Consider the following 16957-nt stretch of genomic DNA (forward strand, 5'->3'; position numbering starts at 1 on the left):
GGCTGGAGTGCTGTGGTGCAATCTCGGCTCACTGCAACTTCTGCCTCCTGGGTTCAAGCGATTATCCTGCCTCAGCCTCCTGAGTAGCTGGGACTACAGGCACCCGCCACCACGCCCAGCTATTGTCTTTTTTATAATGCCATCTCTACTAAATCTCTATTCTGTCCTCCTTTTCATGATGCCTCTGTATGTTCTTATATTTCTTTCATTCTGCTGAATCCAGCCACTCCTTCCACTCAACCCACTCACAGGCTAACAATAATAAAACAGAGAAGGGAAAGATACTTAAACACATACTGGTTATCACAGTATGTATTTTATTTACTATAAGTATGTCCATGTTACCTCTGTCTTAATCTGAAAGCCCCTGAGAAAAAAGACTATGTCTTCTTTTGTTTATTTCTATAACAGATTTTAAAGCACCTGATGGATTTGGAAAATATTTGATGAAGACAATGATGCTGACATTTCAAGTTAAAAGGTAGTATTCCTTTTTCTATTATTTTAATATTTCTGAATGCATAGCAGAATATTGCTTCTTGTACATACACTTATCGTTAATTTTTTGCTAGTGCTAATGGATACAATTGGTACAATTGTATGACACTGACAAAGCCACCTTGAGACTGTATTAATTTGGTTTGAGTTACATATAGTTTCACAGTGAATTGAAAACCTATTCAGTTACATGCCAGTATGTGCGTGTGATCATCTTCCCTTACAGAAATAAAGGTAGCATTATTACTTCAAGTTGATTGTTCAGACTTTCTGTCCCTATTTACCCAAGACTAGTTTTTGTAGCTCAAATTTTAGCATTTTGTCAGGTAAGATTGCAGGTGGCAGGTGTCACCTAATATTTGGATGAATATTTTCAAAACTCAGTTTTTTCCTATAAACCCCTAAAGGATTATAGAACAACTTCCAAGCCTGTGCTTTCATGAGTAACTTAAGTTCTTAACTGCAGTATCATTGAATGTGAGAAGAATTGCAAGTAATATGCTAAAAAACTTTCAGATCTTTTCTTTTCTTTCACAGCAAAAGGATTATAGCCAATGACATGGCTAGTTACATTTCCCAGCCTTCTTCCCAGTTAATTACAACCACATGAGTAGGTTTTCTCCAGTATGAGTTGGCAGGATATATACCACTTCTGGGCTGGTCTTTTGAGAAATCAGGTGTGCCTTCTCCATACTTTTTCCTTCCACTGGCTAGAGAAAAATCATGTTCTTGTGTGTTTTTCTGCATTAGTGACAGTAAAAAAAAATATTTTCTCATATGCCTCTAGAACACCTCCTCCTTATATCTGGAACACATGACCATACCTAACTCCAAGAATATCTGGGAAATTGAGTATCTAGCTATTTCCACCTCTATGGTTGGAAGTGGGCAAGGGAGAAGGAGGTCAGAAATGGATAGCTAATAAACCATGTCTGCAATAATGACCTAAACACATAATGCAAGAATTTTGAAGCAAAACAAAATAAACACAATTTGGGTGGAGATAATTTAGAAAGTAGCAGAAAATAGTGAAGTAAACAAAAAGCCTGAAAGAACTAGCTAATAGCCATTAGAATAGCTAATAGAAAGAACTAACTGATAGCTAACAAAAAGCCTGAAAGAACTAGCTAATGACTATTAGCTTTTTCAGTGCCTCTTTTATTGTAAACTATGACTATTAGCTACTTCTTTAAAAGTCCAACCTAATTGACTTAATGACTATTAGCTAGTTCTTTAAAAGTCCAACCTAATTGTGAAAATTCTGGCAATTCTGACAAAGGAAAACAGAGTCACTAATAAACAACTTAAGGCAGCAGACATAAATGCAGACAAAGAGTTTTTTCCAAGTGTAAAAGAAAGCTAAGTATGCATTAATGCCAACAAATTTGGAAATCTAGAGTATAAGGTTGATTTTTCTAGAAAATGTAAATTATAAACATTGACTCAAGAAGAAGCAGAATACTATCATGGAAGAAATTTTTCAAATAGTCAAAGATGTAATCCTTAAAAAGCCTTGAGACTAGATGGTATTGTGGGTAAACTATTTTAAAACCTAAAGAGATAATTCCTAGGATATATAAATTTTCCAGAATAGAAAAAGATAGAAACCTTCCCCGTTGGCTGTATATGGCTATCATAATCTTGTTTATAAATTCATACAAATAATAAGGAACAACAGAATAAGCCAATTTATGAACATGTTTAAATTCTAAATATTAGCAAATTAAGTGCTGTTTTGAAAGAAAATAATGTGTTTCTAGCTGATATGAGATTTAAGATCTTGATTGATTAAAATTTTGTTTCTGGAATGCAAGGATAGTTTAACATTAGGAAATCTATTAATTTAATATATTACATCGCCAGACTAAAGTAGAAAACCAGACAGTCTTCTTAAAAGATGCCAAAGAACAGTTTGATAACACTTATTTCTAATTGAATGCAGTTTTAAAAATCTTTTAGTAAACTGAGAAAAGGAAAAAACAAACACCTTTATCCAATAAAGGTTTATGCTAGAAATCTACAATAAACATTATAATTAAAAGTATTTGGCAGAGATGGCTAGCTGTACTCCACTATGTGTTTCCCTGTTCTTCCTCAGTTATATGATGAATCCTGTTTTTAAAGCCAGGCTCCTGACACCTGGAATAAAAATTACATTTCTCAGTTTCCCTGGCCACCAGGTATAGCCATGTGATGAGGCTGGCTAAGTTTGACAAGTTAGCTATAAACAAAGTTATCAAGAATAACTTCAAGGGACTGTCCTTGTCAACAGAGATGAATTTCAAAAGCCCACAATATCAAGTTACAAAAGGCTACAGGCATAGTAATACCAACTGTATAGATGTTTAAAACATACAGCTTAATAAATATGACTTAAAGGTACACATAAAAATATAGAAAATGTTCAAGAGAATGAAACACCAATATCAGAGGGAATGGGAAGGGAATGAGATGCGGTAGGGGCGTCTTAGCTTTATTTGTAACGTTTTATTTCCTTAAAGCTAACAAAAACAATAGCGAAGTGTTCCAAATCAACTGTGGCAAACAATTAACACCTAGCTGTTAATGTGTTTTTCTATGTGTATAAATGTTGCGTAATTTAAAAATCTTTAGTTGTATAAAATAAAGACTTGAAACAAAAGGAAGTCAAAATAAAATATCAGAGGTTTCTTTGTTCTTCTCAAATTCCAGGATGATTGAACATATGTGAGCCTCAGGGCTTGGCCTAATTGCCTCCTCTCCAAGTAAAAAAAATGTCCCAAAGCAAAGGCTAAAGGTAATCACTTTGATATGTCATATCCCAGAGATCATTCTGATGAAGGAATCAATTCAGATGCTCTGTAACTAGCAATAGATTATTAAATGACTACAATCAGAGTAAAACTACCCTTATATTTACTGCAGGGATTCTTTTGCTGAATTTGTCCACTAAAGGTAATAACAGCAGAAAATGAAATGTAATATAGCCCATTCATAAACAGCAACAAAAAGCATTAAATGCCTAAGAATAAACCTAACAAGAATTACGCAAGACTATAAAAATTTACCAAAATGTATAAAAGGTAATCTAAATAAATGGAAAGATACTCTATCTATTCCCTAGATGGAAACACTCAATATTTCACCGGTATTAATTCTCCTCAACTTAATCTACACATTTAAACAAAATCCCATAAAGTGGAACCTGATAATCTAATTTTCAGATTCATCCAAAATAGGATATCCAGGAATACTTTTTAAAAGATAATGAGGAGATCCATATCAGAAATATAAATATATTATAAAGCTTTAATAATTGAAACAGCATGGTATGAACAGCAAAATAGAAAAATAGATGATTCAGAAACATTAATATATATAAAATTTTAATATAATATGTGGTATATTTGAAATCAGCAAAATGGGTAAGAAATGATATATATACAAATATTATGTATATGGTTAGACCCTAACTATAATGTTCACGAATATAAATTCCAAATTGATTACAGAGATAAACCTAAAGACAAAAAATTTACAAAACTATCAGAAGAGAAGAGAGGAATATTTCTCTATTTTATAGTAGGGAGGACCTTCTTAAGTTAAAAACAATACCCAGAAGTCATAAGTGAAGAAATGTATAGGTTGGATTTCACAAATGGTAACATAAGGTGGGAGAAGATATTTGCAACATGTATAACTGAAAAAGTGTTCATAACCACAACATGTGAAGAGGTCCTAAAAATCAGTAGAGAAAAATTCAATCAAAAATGATAAAAAGATAGAGACAAATACAGAATAATATTAAATAAGAAATAAAATGTTCAAGACTCATGTAAAAATATTCTTCATCTCATTAGTAATCAGACAGAAAGCAAATTGAAAAAAAGGAGTGAGATTTGCCAGTTGATTGGCCAGTACTTTAGATTGATAATTCTCAGTATTAGCAAGAACCTGAGGAAACAAGTACACTCTCATACACCCATTACCTATCTATTCCATTTTCACCCTTGTTCACTCCCGTCTTGCCACACTAGCCATCTTGCTAGTACACACTAGCTCTCTCTCCACCCTTATATACTTTGACTTGCTGTTTCCTCTACCTTGAATCCTCTTCCCTCAGATAGTGGGGTGGCTAACTCCAATACTTCCTCCAAGCTTTTTTTGGTATAATTTGTTACAAGTATAATACTTGTACCACCTAATTTAAATATGCAACCCACCCCGTTACTTCCAATACCTCTCAACCTGCTTTATTTTCTTCCACCATGTTAAATAGGTAGTAGGTAGGTAAGTAGCTGCTGAAAAAACATTTTTTGAAAGAATAAAAAAATATGCCACTGGTAAGAGTATAAATTGGTACAAATTTTCAGCACATTTTGCATTGAATTAAATGCTAAAAGAACTAAAATGTGATCCAGCAATGCGGCTACTAGGTATCTTTTCTTAACAAATATATTTGGTCTGGGCACAGTGGCTCCCCTCTGTAATCCCAGCATTTTGGGAGGCCTAGGTGGGAGGATTGCTTGAGGCCAGGAGTTTGAGACCAACCTGGGCAACAGAGTGAGACCTCTAGCTCTACAAAAAAAAATTTTTTAATTAGCTGAGCAAGATAGTGCATACCTGTAGTCCTATCTTCTCAGGAGGCTAGGTGTTAGTATTGCTTGAGCCCAGGAGTTCCACATTACGGTGAGCTATGATTGCACCATTGCACTCTAGCCTGGGTGACAGAGTAAGACCTTGTCTCTAAACAAATTAAGTAAAAATTAAAACATTCGTACACAAGGAGACATGTACAAAGATAAGCAAGTATGTTTTGTGTAATGTTATTTTGATAATAAAAAAGAAACAGCCTAAATATCCACCAATTTGGAAGAGGTTGAATTTAAATATTGTATATTTATGTGATACAATACTATGCAGATGTTATAAAAATAAGATGGGCTGTATGTACTTATATGGAAAGATATCTTATGTTGTAATGTTAAGTGGAAATTAAGTCACCAGAAAACATCTAAACTATAATTTTATTTATGGAAAAAACATACTATGCATGCATATGCATATTTATACACACATTTGTTTTTAGATATATAAACACATGCATACATATAAATAAATGGAAGTGCAAATTTAAGATGCACACCAAATTTTTAATAATTTATTAACTTCTCTGTGGAGAGTAGGAGTTTGGGTGTAGAGGAGCTGGTACAGGAGTGTATTCTATATATTTTCCTATTTCAGTCTTTTACAATGAGAATATACTCATGTATTACATTTTTAATTAAAAAATAGAATGTCTCCAAGGTTATCCTCTTCCAATGTCAGTCTCACTCATTTGTATCCTGAAATGCTCTCTTGGGTGGCAGTGAATGAGATGAAGTAATGGCCAGTATGCTGGAAATTGGGTTTAGAAGAGCATTGTGATAGGGAACATTAGTCAGCCACGTGTGCCCCCATAGAAAAAAAAGATTAAAAACCATGTTCCTGCCCCATTGTTTCATTTCCTCCTGCAGCATCTAGAAACAAAAGAAGCCTCATGTTGCCTTCACTGTGGTCACGATATGTCAAAGTACAGGAGGGGGATTTTTTTTTTTTCCCAGCTTAGACACATTTCATGCCTACAGAACAGTTTATACCTACAAAATAGCTCTTTGTGCTGTATTCTGAGTAATTTTAAATAAATAAATGCTTCCCTGCCAGCATCAAATAGAGTGAAATAAATTGCAGGACTCAGGGTGTGTAAATGAGTATTCTGGCAGTCCCTTCTTTTAACTCATATATGTGGATCACAATATGTAAGATTATATATGGTACACTGACCTCACATTTGCAGGCATTTATAAACCTTTCCTAATGTGCATTTATTCTCAGTTCTTGTATTGTTTACTTGCAATTTATACACAAACTTATTTGTGCTAACACATGAGAACACACATGCACACCTTCACAAACACACTCACACAGCTAAATTGACTGTCTCACTCCCAGGCTTTTTCTGGGTAATCATTACATTGCTTGACCTTGCATCTATTTGTCATCGACATCCTTTTAATGACTACCTAGGGTTACAACTCACTGACCCATGGGCTAGTGACAACCTTTTGGGGCATCTCTGTTTAAATCAGATTCCTTTCTTTTCCTTCTCCTTTTCTTCTTGATTTTAAAGGACAGAATTGAGTTGATAGGGTATGAGAAGGAGGAGAGTGATTTCCACTTACATATATTAATAATGATAGTGATGACTAATGTTATTGAGCACTTACTGTTTGCAAAGCACAATTCTAGGCATTTTGTGCATCTAATTTAATTTATACAGTAACTGTACAAGCCAGGTGTTATCATTCTTATTACTGTGTCCAGTAGAGAAATTAAATAACTTGTTCGAAGTCACACAAGTAGTAACTGGCAGAGATGGGATGTGAGCACAAGAACAACTATAATATGATAAAAAATCAGAAAGAATTGAAGGCCTGTGTGAATTCATTTTGGTTTTTGGTATTTTTAATTCATTCAATATTTTTAAATTACTAAAATAGTAATTGCTTATAACAAATGGAAACAATAAAATAACAAGTTGTATCCTGGCAAGACTGATCATCTACCTTTTTATTCATAACCCTGGTCATATCCCTCCACTACCATCTCCTCCTAATGAAACCAGGCTTCACAGTTGGGGTGTATCCTTCTTTGCATTTCTTTTTATCCATACCAACATAAAGGTATGCATACACTTACATAGGGGTCTCATTTATTTGCATGTGTGTATGTGATAGCTATGTTTCCCAGAATTTCTCTCTCCAGAATTCCCTTCCCGGAATGGTTCTGGGCTAGGATTGGCCACAAAACAAATTTGCCTGAGATTTGAAAGGTAAAATAAAGCACCAGGTATGATTAGATTGGGAAGGTTGAAATAAGTTCAGGTGTTGTAGAAGCTTACACACATTGCGGATGTGCTGGCTCACCTGGTTGGCATCAGGTTGCATCTGGGCCCACAGATTCTCCAGCTGCCACAGGATTTCCTCTTCCAGCTTCTCCTACTCCTATTCAGGTTCTGCTCCATGACCAAGGGCATCAGCTTCTCCTGCAGGACACCCACATCATAAAAGCTGGAGGTTTGAAGGAAATAAAAGAGCTACCTAGGTTCCCACTTGACCTTATGGGTTCTAATATGTCCTTGGAATGGCATGTCATTTCCTGTCCATCTTTCCTTCCCAGCTGCCTGCCCTGGAGACGTTAGGCCTAATACCCAGTGCTAAAGCAACGGCTATACAGAAGCTGTTTAACTACCTTCCACCATTGCATAAGGTCAAGGCTCTATAATAAATTCCTTATTCTATATGACTCCTTGAATTCCTACTTCTCTGATCAAACCCTGACCAATACAGTGCGTTGGTGTCTTTTTATCCACTCAGAATCAAATTGTACATGTACTCTTCAACTTGTTTTCTTCACTGATAGATTGTGCATATTCTTAGACATCAACAGATCTCTCTCCTTGCCCGCATCCATTTCTCTATATATGCTTACACACATCACACTAAAATATAAATTTACTTTCATGGTATACATCATACATTCTAAGTTTGCTTTACAATTTATTATTTTTCTTTTTGTCCTTTCTACCCCAATTCCTGCCTTATGTCCCACACCCACCCTCTAGACAATTTGCATTAACAAACTTATGCATTCTTCTGAATTTTTCTTTATGTTCATGGATCCATATATTAACTATGAATGCAAGCACTATTGCTTAAGTCAATTATACTTTACTTTCCCCACAAAGCTGAGCTACCAATTTTTTCACATGCTGAATTCTCACATATATTACAATCTATTTCTGAATTTTCTGTCATATAATCTATCTTATCTCATGCTGATACCATATTGATTTGATTACAAAAACTGTATATGTTCATACATACAGTAAATTAAGAATCCTCACACACATACATTGTTCTTTTTCATATCATAGGACATTTATTCTTACGTATAAATTTTAAGATAACAAAAACTTACTTTTTAAAAATTCTCTTAGGATCCTAATTGGAAATGCACTTTCTTTTACATTAATTTGGAGAATTAACATCTTATCATCTTTGATCTCCCTGTCCAAGAACATAAAATGCCTTTTCAATTACTTAGATCTTATTTTATGTCCTTCAGTAAGATTTTATACTTTTCTTCATATAATCCTATTCCCTTCTTTGTAACTTTATTCTTGTTATTTTATGGTTTTTGTCACTGTTGTGGAAAAAAATTCTATTATTTTCATTTTGTTTCTAGTTTCATATTGCTAAAATACAAAAAATATTTATTTTTTAAACATTTATCTTATATCCAGCCCTGTTAACCAATTATTTTACTGATTCTATTATTAAGGGTTTTAGTCAGGGAAGCAGAACAACTAATATCATGAAATAGGGTTTAATTGTAGAAAAAAGACCTTACATAATTGTGAGAGATATTCGGAAGTAAGGATTCAAAATGGGGAGTTGGAGGATTAGAGAGAAGTCATTAACAAGCCCTCTTCAAGATATGTTCTTAGAAATCTGGTGCCAGAGAGAAAACATAAAGAGGACATGGCAGAAAAGTTTCTGGAAAGCTGGTACCTCTGCATAGCTCCCACTTGTGGAGCCATCAGTCAGGTAACTGGTGGAGGACCTGGGGCTACTTTTGGTCAGCAGATCTAGCAGTCGGGAAGTAGAGCTGGACATGGAGTGGGGAAAACAATGACAAATGAATTTACTGGCCACTTCTGCATCCATCCTTCATTGTATCTGACTAGGAAAATCTTCAAAGATAGTGGCTGTTTTTGCTTCCCAAGTCTCATATGACCTCTGATTTTTGTCAATTCTTGCACAAAACCATGAAAGAAAAGATTTCTGAAAAACACAGTTCCCATTGTAACTTCATTAACATTAGAACAATCCAGCACACCTGTCTTTGTAGTTTCTTTCCCATGCCTTTCCTGCAGTGACTAATAACACTATTATTAATAAATAATAAATATTTATTATTATAAGCTCCAAGACAACATTAAAGTAACAATTAGTATTAGTGACCCTTCCCAAATTGTTTCTGATTTTAATTGAAATGGTCTTAGGATTTTGTTAAGAATGAAATTTTCTTTTGGTTTCTGGAAATTGCCTTCATTATAGCTAAATGGATTCCTTGTACTTATTAAGAATAACTTTGGAATTGTATTAAATGCCTTTTCAACATCTACAGATGTAATAATTTTGGTAATGTAATGAATTATGTTGACAGATTTTCTAATATTGAAATACTCTTTCATTCCCGGAACAAACCCTTCCTGGTCTTACTGCATTATTATTGTGATACATTGCTGGATTCCATTTGTTAGAACATTATAACTTTTGTTTATGTATTCATAAATGAGTTTGCCCTTTTTAGCTTTATCTGTGTGCGTTGTAGAGTATGTTTCTGGGACACTTCACGCTGAAGACTCAGTAATTTGAATAGATCATTTGCAGCATTAATAGGTGGCCAGCAGGATGGAGAAAGAAGAAGGGAATGTTCACTCTCACAACAGCTTTCCCATTGGTTGACCCCTGTGTCCTGAGATAAATTACTCACTGAACAACTGATCTGCAATTTCTCATGTCTTTCTCTTCAGCATGTTTATTGTTTCATTACATACTTATTAATGGGAAGGACCATCTGCTATGATGTTTTCATATAACAGATTTAATTAGTCATTCATTTAGTGCTGAGAAGATAGAGGAAAGTATTCAATATAAAATGCTCTTTTAAATGCTTTTTCCAAATTCAGTAAGAAACAAATACTATTTTCTGGTCATCCCCTGAACAAAATTAGTATTTAAACATGTTAAAAACATAACTTTGACTCCATGAAGACCTCACTAGGAATCCAAGTTTTTTTCATGTATGTCAACCACAGTGATTTCAATAAGTTCATATTAGGTTCATTCCATGAGTTTCATGTTATCACTCAATAAAAAATCAAATCTACTTCACATGTTCTCTGAGCAGATTTGCTATTTGAATTACTAAAAGCAAGCAAGGATGTGTGTACATTTAAAATTTATGCAGTTTGCTGTGAGAGAAGAGTAAAAGGCTGCCTTAGTTCTTACTTGCCTTTGTAGGGGACAAGTAGATATAGGTTTGTGGGGCTAATTCCAGGCTCATGTTGGAAGAGCTCAGAAACAGCAAGGACGTTTAGGGGTCAAAGAATCCATAAAGGCAAATTGGTCTGTGCCTGCCTCAAGCTGGGGTGTTAATATTAGTAGACAGGATGCTGTAGAAATGTGAGGGAGAAAACTATAAAAAGTGATATTTAAATTGCTATGAAGCTCGAATTGAGCCCTTTTCCATTATTCCAGAATCATTACTAATATGAGGAAAGCAGAGAGAGACCCAAACCCAATGAAAAACCATAGGAAGCTACGGAACACATGAAAATCCCAGCTGGTGAATAAACACTATCACGATGGCAAAACAGCGTGAGTGAAAATCTTTTAAACATGCTTCAGCTGCAGGAGCTAAATGTTGAGAAATTCAAGATTAAGATGATGCTTGAGAGAACTGAGGGACACTCACGTTCACCCCTCTAGGAAAACCCTGCCTGTGCTCTACTGAGTCATACACCATTAGGGTGATAAGGCAAGCTCAGCTGTTAAAGACATGTCTTTCCTATAATGTATATATCAAACAACATGGCAGAGACGTTATGGCTCAGCTCCCTGAATCGAGTTATCTCTAAAATGAAGATTAGATATTAAATAGTTTTATTACTCTATTATTAGAGTTATAACAAATCTAAGTGCTAAATTCCTTTGAATATATTGTCCTTCATGCCAAGCTGGCAATACCATAAAGATAATAACTGAGGTAGAATATTTAACAAATATTTATTGATCACCTACTATGTGCGAAACTACAAAGATAAATCAGACTTGGTCTTGGACTTGCAGGAGTAAAACTTCATGTTCCATGAGGATAATAGATATACATAAATAACACCCACGCTGACTATAACATGGGTGTGTGTAGGGAGGAAGGTGAGGAAGAATGAATAAAAATGACAGTTGGGAAAAGATAGTTTATATAACATTCCAGTGTGGTCTTGGAGTTTTCATCCTGACTGGATTACTAACGAGCTGCGTGACCTTCAGCCAGTCTCTGTGCTTTCGTTTTCTCATCTGTAAAATGAAGCGGTTATTCTGTAATGATCTCTGAGGTCCCCCTTCAGAACAAAGACTCTTTAATTTTATTATCCTATTCACATAGGATAATAAATAAATACATATAATGTAAGAATATAACTGCTTTCAAAAATAAAATTTAAAAATTTTTTGCCATAAAACAGTTTTAGTAGCAGAGAATCTTACATACACTTTATAATGTATGTTTCTTCTTCCTGTAATAGGAACTGTCTATATCAAAACATTAGGAAGTCAAAAGGGAACATCTCTCAAAGTAGCATATTAGACTTTTGGGAAATAAATGTTAAAATATAGAAAAGTACAAAGAATAATACACCAATCACATTCTACACTAAAAAATAAAATATTACACATAAAGCTAAAGTCCTCATAACCACCATTCTTCTGTCCAGTTCTGCTCTCTTCAGTTCCCCGAGGCAACTACTAGATTTTGTTGTTGGGTTTTTGTTTTTGTTTTTGTTTTGTTTTTGTTTTTGAGTTTTGCTCTTGTCATCCAGGCTGGAGTGCAATGGTGTGATCTAAGCTCACTGCAACCTCTTCCTTCCGAGTTCAAGCGATTCTCTTGCCTCAGCCTCCCAAGTAGCAGAGATTACAAGCGCCCACCACCATATCTGGCTGATTTTTGTATTCTTTTAGTAGAGACAGGGTTTCGCCATGTTGGCCAGGCTAGTCTCGCACTCCTGACCTCAGGTGATCCACCTGCCTCGGCCTCCCAAACTGCTGGGATTACAGGCATGAAGTACCATGCCCGACCTTAGAATTTGTTTCAATCTATGCCTCAAATTCATTTTTCTTTGTTTGTTTATTTGTTTGTTTTTGAGACGGAGTCTCCTTCTGTCACCCAGGCTGGAGTGCAGTGGCGTGATCTCAGCTCACTGCAAGCTCCGCCTCTCGGGGTCACGCCATTCTCCTGCCTCAGCCTCTCGGAGCACTGGGACCACAGGCGCCTGCCACCACGCCTGGCTAATTTTTTTGTATTTTTAGTAGAGACGGGGTTTCACCATGGTCTCAATCTCCTGACGTCGTGATCCGCCCACCTCGGCCTTCCAAAGTGCTGGGATTACAAGCGTGAGCGACCGCGCCCAGCCTCATTTTTCATATCTTAACATACATTTATAGGTACATACATAAGCAATACATAGATTACTTGGTATATATTAAAATATTATGTATCCTCTATTATTTTGCTTCTTGCTTTTAATGTTTAATATAATTTTTTTGGACTTACCCATCTGATAGTTTATTCTTTTTCATTGCAGTATAAAATTCAACATAATTTTCCCTTTTTGTGGATTTTTGGATTATTTTCTTTTTTTTATTATTATACTTTAAATTCTAGGGTACATGTGCACAACGTGCAGGTTTCTTACATATGTATACATTTACCATGTTGGTGTGCTGTACCCGTTAACTCGTCGTTTATATTAGGTATATCTGCTAATGCTATCCTTCCCCCCTTCCCCACCCCAAGACAGGCCCCAGTGTGTGATGTTCCCCACCCCGTGTCCAGGTGTTCTTATTGTTCAATTCCCACCTATGAGTGAGAACATGCAGTGTTTGGTTTTTCTGTCCTTGTGATAGTTTGCTCAGAATGATGGTTTCCCGCTTCATCCATGTCCCTACAAAGGACATGAACTCATCCTTTTTTGTGGCTACATAGTATTCCATGGTGTATATGTGCCACATTTTCTTAATCCAGTCTCTCATTAATGGACATTTGGGTTGGTTCCAAGTCTTTGCTATTGTGAATGGTGCTGCAATAAACATACGTGTGCATGTGTCTTTATAGGAGCATAATTTATAATCCTTTGGGTATATGCCCACTAATGGGATAGCTGGGTCAAATGGTATTTCTGCCTCTACATCCTTGAGAAATCACTACACTGTCTTCCACAATGGTTGAACTAGTTTACAGTCCCACCAACAGTGTAAAAGCATTCCTATTTCTCCACATCCTCTCCAGCACCTGTTGTTTCCTGACTTTTTAATGATCACCATTCTAACTGGTGTGAGATAGTGTCTCATGGTGGTTTTGATTTGAATTTCTCTGATGGCTAGTGATGAGCATTTTTTCATGTGTCTGTTGGCTGTATAAATGTCTTCTTTTGAGAAATGTCTGTTCATGTCCTTTGCCCACTTTTTGACGGGGTTGTTTGATTTTTCCTTGTAAATTTGTTTAAGTTCTTGGTTCTGGATATTGGCCCTTTGTCAGATGGGTAGATTGTAAAATTTTTCTCCCATTCTGTAGGTTGCATGTTCACTCTGATGAAAGTTTCTTTTGCTGTGCAGAAGCTCTTTAGTTTAATTAGATCCCATTTGTCAATTTTGGCTTTAGTTGCCATTGCTTTTGGTGTTGTAATCATGAAGGCCTTGCCCATGCTTATGTCCTGAACAGTATTGCCTAGGTTTTCTTCTAGAGTTTTTATGGTTTTAGGTCTAACATTTAAGTCTCTAATCCATCTTGAATTAATTTTTGTATAAGGTGTAAGGAAGGGATCCAGTTTCAGCTTTCTACATATGGCTAGCCAGTTTTCCCAGTGTCATTTATTAAATAGGGAATCCTTTTCCCATTTCTTGTTTTTGTCAGGTTTGTCAAAGATCAGATGGTTGTAGACGTGTGGTATTATTTCTGAGGGCTCTGTTCTGTTCCATTGGTCTATATCTCTGTTTTGGTACCAGTAGCAAGCTGTTTTGGTTACTGTAGCCATGTAGTATAGTTTGAAGGCAGGTAGTGTGATGCCTCCAGCTTTGTTCTTTTGGCTCAGGATTGTCTTGGCAATGCAGCCTCTTTTTTTGGTTCCATGTGAACTTTAAAGTAGTTTTTTTCCAATTCTGTGAAGAAAGTCATTGGTAGTTTGATGTGGATGGCATAGAATCTATAAATTACCTTGAGCAGTATGGGCATTTTCACAATATTGATTGTTCCCATCCATGAGCATGGAGTGTTTGTTCATTTGTTTGTGTCCTCTTGTATTTTGTTGAGCAGTGGTTTGTAGTTCTCCTTGAAGAGGTCCCTCACATTCCTTGTGAGTTGTATTCCTAGGTATTTTATTCTCTTTGTGGCAATTGTGAATGGAAGTTCACTCATGATTTGGCTCTCTGTTTGTCTGTTGTTGGTGTATAGGGATGCTTATGATTTTTGCACATTGATTTTGTATCCTGAGACTTTGCTGAAGTTGTTTATCAGCTTAAGGAGCTTTTGGGCTGAAACAATGGGGCTTTCTAGATATACAATCATCTCATCTGCAAACAGGGACAATTTGACTTCCTCTTTTCCTAATTGAATACCCTTTATTTCTTTCTCTTGCCTATTGCCCTGGCCAGAACTTCCAACACTATGTTGAATAGGAGTGGGGAGAGAGGGCATCCTTGTCTTGTGCTGGTTTTCAAAGGGAATGCTTCCAGTTTGTGCCCATTCAGTATGATATTGGCTGTGAGTTTGTCATAAATAGCTCTTATTATTTTGAGATATGTTCCATCAATACCTAGTTTATTGAGAGTTTTTAGCATGAAGGGCTGTTGAATTTTGTAGAAGGCCTTTTCTGCATCTATTGAGATAATCATGTGGTTTTTGTCATTTGTTCTGTTTATGTGATGGATTACGTTTATTGATTTGCGTATGTTGAACCACTCTTGCATCCCAGGGATGAAGCCGACTTGATCATGGTGGATAAGCTTTTTGATGTACTGCTGGATTCAGTTTGCCAGCATTTTATTGAGGATTTTTGCATCGATGTTCATAAGGGATATTGGTCTAAAATTCTCTTTTTTTGTTGTGTCTCTGCCAAGCTTTGGTATCAGGATGATGTTGGCCTCATAAAAGGAGTTAGGGACAATTCCCTCTTTTTCTATTGATTAGAACATTTTCAGAAGAACTGGTACCAGCTCCTCTTTGTACCTCTGGTAGAATTCGGCTGTGAATCCATCTGGTCCTGGACTTTTTTTGGTTAGTAGGCTATTAATTATTGCCTCAATTTCAGAGCCTGTTATTGGTCTATTCATGGATTCCACTTCTTCCTGATTTAGTCTTGGGAGGGTGTATGTGTCCAGGAATTTGTCCATTTCTCCGAGATTTCTAGTTTATTTGCATAGAGGTGTTTATGGTATTCTGTGATGGTAGTTTGTATTTCTGTGGGATTGGTGGTGATATCCCTTTAACATTTTTTATTGTGTCTATTTGATTCTTCCCTCTTTTCTTCTTTATTAGTCTTGCTAGTGGTCTGTCAATTTTGTTGATCTTTTCAAAAAACCAGCTCCTGGATTCATTGATTTTTTGAAGGGCTTTTTGTGTCTCTATCTCCTTCAGTTCTGCTCTGATCTTAGTTATTTCTTGCCTTCTGCTAGCTTTTGAATGTGTTTGCTCTTGCTTCTCTAGTTCTTTTAATTGTGATGTTAGGGTGTCTATTTTAGATCTTTCCTGCTTTCTCTTGTGGACATTTAGTGCTATAAATTTCCTTCTACACACTGCTTTAAATGTGTCCCAGAGATTCTGGTATGTTGTGTCTTTATTCTCATTGGTTTCAAAGAACATCTTTATTTCTGCCTTCATTTCGTTATGTACCCAGTAGTCATTCAGGAGCAGTTTTTTCAGTTTCCATGTAGTTGAGTGGTTTTTAGTGGGTTTCTTAATCCTGAGTTCTAGTTTGATTGCACTGTGGTCTGAGAGACAGATTGTTATAATTTCTGTTCTTTTACATTTGCTGAGGAGCGCTTTACTTCCAACAATGTGGTCAGTTTTGGAATAAGTATGATGTGGTGCTGAGAAGAATGTATATTTTGTTGATTTGGGGTGGAGAGTTCTGTAGACGTCTATTAGGTCACTTGGTGCAGAGCTGAGTTCAGTTGCTGGATATCCTTGTTAACTTTCTGTCTCATTGATCTGTCTGTTGTTGACAGTGGGGTGTTAAAGTCTCCCATTATTATTGTGTGGGAGTCTAAGTCTCTTTGTAGGTCTCTAAGGAGTTGCTTTATGAATCTGGGTGCTCCTGTATTGGGTGCATATATATTTAGGATAGTTAACTCTTCCTGATGAATTGATCCCTTTACCATTATGTAATGACCTTCTTTGTCTCTTTTGATCTTTGTTGGTTTAAAGTCTTTTTTATCAGAGACTAGGATTGCAACCCCTGCTTTTTTTTGTTTTGCATTCGCTTGGTAGATCTTCCTCCATCCCTTTATTTTGAGCCTATGTGTGTCCCTGCATGTGAGATGGGTCTCCTGAATACACCACACTGATGGGTCTTGACTCTTTATCCAATTTGCCAGTCTGT

At 35.9% G+C, this 16957-nt stretch overlaps 1 protein-coding gene across 1 annotated transcript in view; it reads left to right on the top strand.

Annotated features, from left to right (window-relative positions):
* Positions 1 to 16957, top strand: part of PMFBP1 (polyamine modulated factor 1 binding protein 1) — a 532821-nt gene that overhangs the window by 269565 nt on the left and 246299 nt on the right. Inside the window, exon 8 of the mRNA XM_074027855.1 lies at positions 412 to 481. The gene's annotated coding sequence lies outside the window, so the exon portion shown is untranslated. The remainder of the gene's footprint in view (positions 1 to 411; positions 482 to 16957) is intronic.

The sequence above is a fragment of the Macaca fascicularis genome, chromosome 20 (assembly GCF_037993035.2).
Source record: "Macaca fascicularis isolate 582-1 chromosome 20, T2T-MFA8v1.1".
Classification (NCBI taxonomy): domain Eukaryota; kingdom Metazoa; phylum Chordata; class Mammalia; order Primates; family Cercopithecidae; genus Macaca; species Macaca fascicularis.